The sequence below is a fragment of the Sminthopsis crassicaudata genome, chromosome 3 (assembly GCF_048593235.1).
Source record: "Sminthopsis crassicaudata isolate SCR6 chromosome 3, ASM4859323v1, whole genome shotgun sequence".
NCBI classification, from domain to species: Eukaryota; Metazoa; Chordata; class Mammalia; order Dasyuromorphia; family Dasyuridae; genus Sminthopsis; species Sminthopsis crassicaudata.
The window spans coordinates 120,595,897-120,606,328 of NC_133619.1; the positions used below are offsets into that span (position 1 = coordinate 120,595,897).

Sequence of the window (10,432 nt, forward strand, 5' to 3'; positions counted from 1 at the left end):
ATGCCTGATGTCAGTTTTGAAAGCTAAAAACTTAGAATAGGGAAGGGAGAGAGAGGTTGTCAGAGGGGTCATACTCATCCCCAGATTATTTTTGTATCTTAGAAGTATTTCTTGGGAATACTTGCCCCAAAATCTGTCAAGCCCTCATATTTATGCTCAGTCTCCACTGAATGGTCACTGGCAACTCTATCATGGTACTTACCTGTGGTGGGTCCCTTGGGGCCACTTTTCCTTGAAAATACTCTGGCTCATCTTCCCACCTTGTCCCACTGCATCATTGGCATTTTTGATCATTGATCAGGGGTCCTGAGCATGGGTACCTTTTGAGAGGCAAGAAAGCCACCCTCCCTGACCTGATCTCTGTCAAAGCACTTTCCTTGTAAAATGATACTGTTATACTTGGCTTTCTCACCAGTAATACAGACAATCCCCCAACTTCCTCTGGCTGCTAGGCTTCCTCTTGGCCTTCTGAGGACCCACCCTTCCCAGGAACATAAACAAAATCAAATATCCCCATATCCCATGTTCTTCAGATGACAAATTCATATGCAAGGTTTGGGAAGCACTGTATATTTACATAATACTCACAGAGAGACCAACCTGGGAAGAGCCTTCTAGACAGTGGTCTGGTCATCTTGATAATTCACTATAAATAAAGCAACTAGAATTCTAGGTGGCAAGGTTAGGGAAGAGCAGTCCCCTCCTGCTTTCTCCAAAGGCAATTCATTTTGTCCACTGATTGCATGGTAGGGGAAAGATGGAAAATGGGAGTCTTGTATTTTCAGTCACATTACTGAGATTGTTCTTCTTTTTTTGAATTGGGAAAAAAAAAAGGACCCTATGTAGAAAGGAGCAGGAAAAATGGTAAAAATAAAGAAACCACTAAAATATCAAACAAAGAATGAGTCTCCTAGGTCCAAGCTCCCATTTAATCCTCTAGGACTACAGTCTCCACATCATACATTTGGTACTGATACTTGTCTATCTCAGGCCAGTCTCCAGAAGTTTTGCCCTCAGGTTCCTTCACCTCTGAGTAGGATCAGTTTCAATGATGGTCTACCCATCCTCAGATGGGCTTTCCACAGTCTAGTTGACAGAGGTCAGATCAGACTGCATGGTCACCAGCTCCACAGGGCCTACCACCATGGTCATGTTATCCAAGGCTCCCAACCTGGATGGCTTCTGAACTCATCAGTGTCAGGTTGAAAGAGAGGTGGATGGTCACTGCGTCAAGGAAGTTGGTCTTGGTAGAAGAGATAATGATTGCATTTCAGAAGAACTGGGAGCCAGAAGGCAGCTTGTGTACAGTCACTCTAGGGAATGTAGCCTTGGTGAGATTGTCTATAAAGAATGACCAGCTCATTGGTGCTATAGAAATGAACAAGATGATGATATACTGAGACTGCTGGATAGTGGCCCAGGATGATGACTCAGAATAGTAGTAGAAGCCACGGACTGGAAGTGGTGATTGCTCATGGGGATTGTTCATGGAGATCAGTACAACTTTCTGATATTTCAGCCTATGCTTCTGTCCCTGCTTCTTTTGCTCTTCCATCCTTCTAAGTCTGTCAGAATGAAGAGCAAGTATTCTCATTGTGTTGTCTGGCTCCTCCTGTGGTGTCCTATTGTGTCCATCAGGCCAAAGGTATGGGTTGCACTGTTAAGGGCAGTAACATCTGTAATCTGAAAATGAGTCTGAAAGAGCCTTTGCTAAACATCCCCAAAGATCTCTTCTATTTTATTTTATAGTTATCTCTTTCTAAAGGACACTCTGAAATCTTCCAACTTTTGATTCTTCCTCAATGGCCATGGTAACAATTGCTATGAAAGATGAGTTCTATTTTACCTCAGTGTCATCAATACTCTCCTCTGAAATGGCAATCTGTATGAGTCCTTCATCAGCTACAGTATCTTCACCATGCTTTTGTGCTGCCTTGGCATTAATACTTGGGCACTACTGATCAGGAGGTCAAATTTGGTGCTTCTGCAAATATTGGACCAAATCTTCTCATCCTGATAAAAGTCTATCTGCCCAGAGTATATCATTTTTTCTAACATGATTCCATCCAGATCCTTCCAGTCCTTCAGGGTAGACTTTCTAGACAGAAGAATAAAATGTTTGGGACTGATCAATTGATCATTTAATTTAACACACTTTACATTAATTCCTGAACATGCAAACTTCTTCCAGAGGAAGATTTTCTTTGCTCTTCCACAAATGATAGGATAAGCAATTTTGATCTCTTCATTTGCTTCTATGGTACTAGCATTAGGCCCTTCTTCAATTTTGTGTACTATGTGAGCTTCTATGGTTACAATCATTGCATTGTTCTGTGGCTCTGTTTCATAAAAACCTTGCTACACAGGCTATAACAAAATCACCTAAGTTTTGGTGTCTTCAGGGTTCTCCCTTTGGTTCTCTTGAACTAGCATCACAGCTACCTTCGCTACAGGGTCACTTATGTCAGCATTGGCCATCTATCACATGAAATTGGATGACTGAGAACTCATCTTTGGTAGGTATACAGTCAATTGAAAATGACTTTCAACAAAGTGGTAGAAACAAAATCTAAATTGCAAGAGATTGAACATGTAGTAAGGAATAGAAATAATACATATAAACAATTTTCTAAAAACTAGTAGTAGAACAAATAAATGACAGAAAGGAAAGAACTTATATGGCATCAAACTTAAGAGAAGTGATTTTGTTTGTCCAGGACCTTTTAGAATTGAAAAGACCTGTATATAGTCAGTTGAAAAGAATCAATGGAGAAAGAAAGAAAGAAGATGCCAAAGAAAGAGAGAATGATTGATGGAGCAAAGTCTCAGAGGAGCTGGAAAGGATCCAGAGCACAAGCAGAAGGGTTGGTCTTGGCAAGCTGTTCAGAGGATAGCAGGTCATCTGCTTTTTGTTCAATGTCCTCTGAGATAATTACATAGGTTTAACTAAGCTTTATATTCTCCAAGGGAGACAAGCTCCCTTCCTAGGTAGAGCCATATTGGAAAAACATTCCTAGGAATATATGTAGTTGCACTCAAACTCTCTTATGAAATGAGATTACAGAAGGAATTTGCGGCTACCACTGAGAGTAATCCTGTGGGGAGTCTTGTCACAATAGGAGTACCTTGTGGAACAAGTTTATCACAGAATGGAAACCATTATTCCTCAGAGAAATAAAGTATAGACTTAAATAAATAGAACCCACTAGCAACTTCTCTATTTAGCATGTTAAGTTATTCTCAACATTACAATCTACTTTCCAAACTTATTATGTATACCTTCCTATAGTGTCCAATTCAAACAAATTGTCCTTGCTCTTTCCTTACACATCACATTCTATCTATTTTCTTCATACCTTTGCACAGACTGTCCCCCATACCTGGAATTCACTCCCTCATCACTTCTGACTCTTAGAATACCTGATATCCTTTAAGCAAAATCTCCTGCAGGAGGGCTTTTCCTGATTTCCCTAGCTGTTAATGCATACTTGAACCCAAATATTTCATTATCCTAATTGGTGAGTGCTCCATCTGATTCTCTATTTCAAGCAAAACAAAATGATGATTCCCTTTATTTTCCAAGCATCTTCTCCTAACATGCAAGGGTTCTGTGCTCTAGCCCCTTTTCAATTTCTAGAACCATCATAAATCAATAATGCCTAGCTCCAGGTATAATTTACTTAATCTATCTCCCTATAGCTCTACTCACCAACTCTGTAAATTTCTAAACCAAAGTACCACTCCCTATTAGCAATGCCCTATAAGAATTTTCTCCTCAAGTTGGAATGTAAACTCTTTGAGGGAAGGGAGTTTGTTTTTATATCTGAATCCCCTACAGCTCTTGGCACTCATTAAAAGCTTAATAAAAGCATCCATTCTTTTTCATTCATGTTGTCTCCCCTAAAAGAATGTACTTCTTGAGCCTACAGACTGCTTCATTCTTGTCTTTATATCCCCTAGGCCTAGACTAGTCTGACAGCAAAGGCTTAAAATATGCCTATTGATTAATTGATGTAAGATCTTCTTTTGGATAAAATGTTCTATAAAGCAGAAACACTCTCATATTAGAATAAAGCAGAGATGCTTTAGTATATTCTAACCTTCTAAGCTCACTAATACTGGAGAGAATTGGCTTTTCCCACTTCCAACTCTTTTGATCAGGCTTAAAGGAGTACCGGACTAGATAACCTACTGATCTAAATACAACTATTATTATATTTCAGTAATTTCTTCCCAAGCATTTGCTTATGTTATGCAGACCTAGCATATGACAAAGGATTCTTGTTAGGAAAAAGATTGTAGGATCATTGTTTTAAAATAGTTTCATGGCTAAGAGGGCAAGATGGTATGACTGAGTTATTGACAGGAATCTTTTCTGTGTGTCTCATGCCATATTTATGGTGATTTCATTACATTCTTTTTCCCCTGAGGGTTTTATGATGAACTTGTGGAACTAGCAAGAACTAAGGAAGTCATTTCTTCTAATTTCCTTCTAATTTTCTCTTCCTCAATAGAAAAAAAGAATGTTCTTCACCACCCCCACCCTCTTCCATACTTCTATAAGTAAAATCTTGACAAGGTTGAAGATTATGAGAATGCAAGCAATGAGAAATTAATGCAAATTCTATAGAGTTTAAAGTTCAAAGTATTCTTTTTAATTCACTTGTGTGCTAGAATCACTGTTAAAGGGGTGGTGATTGAAGAGGCAGGATGGTTACACTTGTAAACCATACAAAGAATTACATCATTCAAGTAAATGCATTTTTTCTTTTAGTAAAGGACAATCAGGAAGCAAAACATACTACTTCATAAATAAGAAAATAAACAGGGCTGCATGTGGAAGGATATAATATACAAAAAAGAATCAATAAATATGGGCAATATGTCAAAAGATTTTATTCCACCTTCATGAATAAAAATGTTTCCAAATTCTTATTGCAGAGATGGAATGCTACAAATTCAAACTCATTGGTGAAGTACATTGTAAACACATCATATCTGTACAAGTACAAGTTCACCTTAGTTGACTTGTATGAACTGACACTGAGTAAAAATAATAGATCTAGGAAAATATTTTACATAATAATTACGATAACTTAATACTAAAAGGAAGTTGAATTCTGAATAATTATAATGATCGATCTTGGTCCCAAAGAATAATTAATGAAATATAGCTCTCCCTCTGCAGAAGTAAGGAACTACAAAGGATGAAAGCAGAATATAATTTTAAATATAGTTACCATTTCAATTTTTTAAAATGAAACTGTTTGTTATTGTTGTTACAATAGAAATCTTAACTCCAGGTAAGGAAGAAGAACTGTATCTTCAGAAATAATTGGATATAAAAAAAAAAAAAAAACTAAAAATGAAACATTGAAAATAACCCCCCAAACTGTTCTGTAGCTTATGACATATTAGTCTGAATGTGCTTATTGGTACTGAAATTCAGAGGTGGGAACTAAGGGAGAAACATCTCTAGAGAAGAAAAAGAACTAAATTTAACACTGGCATTTTGTGGAACATTATCTAAGTAGGGGCTCAGAACTAAAAATTTTTAATATATAGAAAGAATTTTGGATCTTTCTGTTACAACTTCCCATTATTGTAAAAAAAAAAATTTATATGAGCCTTGAGAGGAAAAGTTAAGGTTAGAAAATCACAAAGGAATTTACTATGAAACCTAAAATTTTAGTCAGACCAATTTATAAGGAATTATCTAAACATTCTGATAAGGAGTAAGAATAATGCTTTCAGGTTATGCCAAAATGATTAAAACAATCAATCCCGTAATCTTTATTTGAGAAAAGGGAACATTCTCTTTACCAGCACATAGCATAATATTCCATACACAGTGATACTTAATAAATATTTTTATATTATTGTATAAAGATGAAATTCAGTAAAAATTCACTGACTTTCTTAGTCTTACCAATAGCTTTAATTTCTTTTTTGCTAAGTCAGTTGTTTTTCATTTAGAATATAAGATCCTAAATTACATGGAAGGAACCTGATTTTTCAATATAATCTAGAAATTCTGCAAAATACCTGAATTGCTCTTTGGCACACAGAAAAACTGAACAGATGGGTGATTCTGCAAATATAGTAAACCTGTGCCATCAGGGATATGCTGCATATGTCATCATGATAAGATGCTGACAACCGTGACAATGATTACTCTTCACCACAAGAAGATAGTTTCTCTTATTCTAAAGAAAGAAGAAGAAAATATCTCAGAATCTTGGAGCTGAAAGAAACCATAGAGGCCAAATAATCCAAGTCACACATGACCAAGAATTCTCCTAACAATCCCAGTTCTCACCCAGCTTTCGTTTGAAGATCTCTAGTGAAGAAACCCACTTCCTATGCCAGGGCAATCTGTTCCCTTTTTTTCAGTAACTCTAATTGTTAGAAAATTAGGAATGAAAAGATGTAGTAAACTTTGTGAATCCTCTTTTGTATTAAAGTAGTTTGGGCTTGATTTCATAGTTCAGATTAAACTTTAAAGAAGTAAGCTCTGATCTGACTTGTTACAAAGCTCTATTTGTACAGTAAAAGTTAATAAATTGGCAATGACATCTGAGATGGCAAATTTAATTTTGAAATAGTTACTCATTTCATCTTAATAGAATAATGAAATCAAATTACACACATAAGAAAGACCACAAAGAGGGAAAATAGCCATCCATGCTGCTGCTTTTCATTTACTTGTAATATCTTTTCTTTTAAATTCTGTTTGCTAATGGGAAGTAATTTTAGCATGTTAGGCAAATTTGGGGGCTGAAGATGGATAAGAATTATCCAGAATCAAAGAAAATGTATGTCCAATTCCCAACTGAACGATAGATCCTGGCTTCTGAATTAAGAACTGCAGTGAAAAGTAAATGGTCTACTCTATTTTGAGATGCATTTGAGTATGAAGAATTTTATTTCTCCCCATTCCCCTTACATGGGCCCCAAATCTACCTATCTATAATTTATCCCCATTAGCCATTGAGGGGGAGGAAAAAAGACAAATTTAATCCTTCTTCTACATAAAAGCCCTTTAAATACACAAAAACAGTCCTTATGTGCACTGCTTCCACTCTTGCATTCTATCCAGCCTTCTCTTTTCCATACTTAACCTCTCCAGTTCCTCAACAGATACTCATATAAGTTTACTATCTGGTTTTGATCATTTTCTGAATGGATTAGTTTTACTCTTTTTTTTTTTTTTTTTTTTAACTGTAGCACTCAGAACTGAGCAGGATACTCTCAATGTGATTTGAATGAGGCAAAGTAGAAATAAAACCTTTTACATTGAACATTACTGTTGTTTTCAATGCTGTTTAGAAGAATATTACTGGGGGCAGGGTTTCAGGTTTTTTTTAATTTGCCTTTAATTTCTGATCTATTCAGCCCCTGGATCTTTGCCTTTCTTTAATCCTAGAATCCTAGAATTTTATAATGGAAGAGACTTCAGCAACCATCTTCTTCCACCTCTAATCAGAAAGATTCTACACTCTAACACATTCAACAAGTGGTCATCCAGATTCTACTCTGATTAAAGGCACAACTCCCAAGGAAAACCCATTCTACTTTTGGGCAGCTGTAATTATTAGGAAATTTTATTTGTTTGTTTGTTTGTTTTTTTTCCCCTGATTCTCAGCTTAAATTAAAATCTTTGCAACTTTCTGCTCCTGGTTCTAGTTTCTGGGACTAGTAATGAAGTAGACTAGATGAAGCTTTCTCAAAATAAATAAATAAATAAAGTCTGCAAGATAGAGTAGGTCAGACTTTAGGCCCAAGTCACATGATCCCTATTTCCAGAGATTTATGGAGCCGGAAAATTAGGTCTTGGGCCCAGGTTGCAGGAAGTCATATGATCTCAAGGCCAAGAAGTTTCTAAAGGCCAAGATTCTAAATCAACAATAGAAAGCTATATGACCCACAGGAAGTAGGCAACTTTGGTGGCCATTGGTCAATGTTGGTTACTTCCTCTTACCTATCCAATGAAAAGACTTGGGTCTTTTGCTCTTTAACCAGCTTTACTGCTTCCTGCTTGTCAAGTCAATGAGCATGTATTGAGAGCTGAGATGCTTCTCCAGTGTGCTTGGCTCTCTCCCTGCAGGGACTAAATAAATGCTCTCTCTTTGTATCTGAAGATGTCTCTGATTAGTTAATTTGGGCAAGGGGGTCTAGCACCCCTCCTACACAGTAATATTACAAATTATCCAATAATAGAGCATCCATTTTCCAAATCTTTAAAAGCAAGTCCATCTGCCACTCCTTTCACTATCTGATTATATAACCTGTCCTGCTGATGATGTGAAATCACTAATGACAACACCTACTTCTCACTATCTCATTTATCATGAATTTCAATTCATTGTTTGCTATATATGTTCTGGTTTCTTAGGCTCCCCAAGATCCCTTCAAAAACTCATTCTAGAGTCAGAATAAACTGAAGGGTGGGGGATATTAAAGTGTAGTTTATTTTTAACCCAAATTCAATGGCAAGTTAAATCATGAGGAAGTAATTAGTCCTTTCTTTTGGTTGCTTAAATGTGTTTTTGCATAACATTTTAGGGTTTTCAAAGTACTTATCTCATTTAATCAATAACAGGTATTATTATTATCATCATCTCCATTTGAATAATGAGGAAATTAAGGCTCATAAAGATTATATAACCTTATCTACAGCCAAGTGTCAGAAGTGATACTGCTCTTTCTTATCTATATGTCCAACACTCCTTTCACTACCCTGCTTGACCTCCATTGAATAGAAGATAGTGAAACAAATGCAGAGCTATAATTACAGTTTGTACATATATAGTACTTTAGGTAAACAATATAAGTACAAAAGCTCCCATTTAACAGAGATAAAGACAAGTAAATTCACTTTCCCATAGTAGGTATTAACTGTTGATACAACATTGAACTCTTGACTTGAAGTCGTATACTTACTTCAGCACACCAAGTTGTTTCGGAATATCTTTAAAGGAACACAAGTAAATTTATTTCTCTATTGATTTTGTTCATAAACTTCTTATTCTTTTTTTCCACTTTTTTGGATCTAATTAAAGTGGAAGTTTCAGAGAGATAAATTAAAAACATTTAAAGCTGTTTTAGGATTCAACTTGATATTATTAAGCACAGAAGCTATATCCCCTGTAGCTTATCACAAAGCATATACTGATCCAAGCCTGCCAGAGTCAAATAAAACAAGATCACATACACACATAATGTTATATGTTCTGCTAAATTATATATGCTCTATTTATAATTATTGGACCATGCAGAAAAAGCAATTTTAAATAATTTACCAAAAAGCTAGTGTCATGAGGCTTACATGTTACCCTGAAACATAGAAAAAGCAGCAATGGACAGAGAAATGAACTTTATGGGTTCCAGTTCCCATTCTACCTAAAGAGATCTTGGGCATATTATTTAAACTCCTTAGATCTCAGTTCCATTATCTATAAAATAAGAAGATTGGACTATGTGAATTCTGTGAGGTCCCCTAAGGCTCTAGATTTTATGATGCTATGAAAAACCACTGAATATCTTTGAACCTGCAAATGAGGGAGTTGTGCTCAAAGAATTCTAAATTTCAAGCTCAGAATCTATGACCCCATAAATTAAATCTATTTACACTTTTATCCATTTAAGACACAGGAGAATAAGAGGCTATGTGCAGCATTACCTACTCAAGAGTTACAGTATCATTAAGAACTACTAGATAAGATAAAAACAATAATGAATTTGGAGTCAGTGAAACTGGGGTGAACTTTAGTAATAACAGTTGTCCAAAAGTGGAATGGGTTGCCTTGGAAGTTGTGCTCTTAATTAGAATAGAGCCTGGATGACCACTTGTTGGATATGTTAGAGTACAACATCTTTCTGGTTAGGGGTAAGAGAAAATGATTGCTGAGATTTCTTCTATTATAAAATTTTATGATTCTGTGATTAAAGAAAGGCAAAAATCTGGAATCTTGAATGAATCAGAAAATAAGAACAAATTTAAAAAACAGGAAAAAAGTGTTAATTTCTATCTTATGATAATATCAAATTCATTTAACATCTTGGGATCTATTTCCTCAGTTATGGGGATGGGAAGGGAGTGATGGAAAGGAAGGAACAAACATTTAGTAAATGCCTACTATGTGCCAGGCATTATGCTATGTACTTTACAAATATTATGTCATTCAATTCTCACAACTGCCCTGGGAAGTAGGTGCTCTTGCTATCCCTATTTGATAGTGAGGAAAATGAAGTTGAAAAAGGCTGAGGGATATGCTTAGGATCTCATGACTAGTGTATGAGGTTGGCTTTGAACTCAGGTCTTCCTGACTCCAGATTTAAGCATTCTATGTACTGTACCTCTTAGCTGTCATCTGTAAAATGAGAAAATCATACTGGAAGCTCTTTAAGTCTTCTGAACTCTGTTGATTTT

The 10,432-nt window shown here is 35.9% G+C and overlaps 1 pseudogene; it reads right to left on the minus strand.

The window, feature by feature from the left end:
* Positions 1-1,270: 1,270 nt before the first annotated feature.
* Positions 1,271-2,521, minus strand: LOC141561911 (glucocorticoid modulatory element-binding protein 1 pseudogene; annotated as a pseudogene).
* Positions 2,522-10,432: the final 7,911 nt, after the last annotated feature.